Raw genomic sequence first — 385 nt, 5'->3', positions numbered from 1 at the left:
GGGACACCTTGAGGAGGGGGCTTCTGGCCTGGTTCAGGCCCAGTGGGTGCTCCCAAGAACTGGGAAGAGGCCTTGGGGCCCCTCTCTGCGCCCCGCCTCAGAGCAGAGCAGGAGTGAGGTGGGACAGGTTGGGGGCAGCGTCCTGGGGCCGCTCCCCATCCAGGCCGCGTGGTCCCTTCCCTAGGACTCAGGGGTCCTCCTGGGCTCTGCGTAGGCGGTTGTGCGCTGTCTTCCCAGAAGTAGGTCTGTAACTTGCTCTCAAGGCCTTAGACAGCACGACCTTCCTGCGGGGAGGGTCCACCCCAGTCGGTGGTGGGATTCCTGCCTGGGGATGGAGCCGGGAGTCTGCTGTGTGGGACAATGGGGCTGGAGGGACCCAGCTGGT

The sequence above is a fragment of the Bison bison genome, unplaced genomic scaffold, assembly GCF_000754665.1.
Source record: "Bison bison bison isolate TAMUID 2011002044 unplaced genomic scaffold, Bison_UMD1.0 scf7180017847068, whole genome shotgun sequence".
Taxonomy (NCBI): Eukaryota; Metazoa; Chordata; class Mammalia; order Artiodactyla; family Bovidae; genus Bison; species Bison bison.
Note: the sequence above shows the minus strand (reverse complement) of the source record.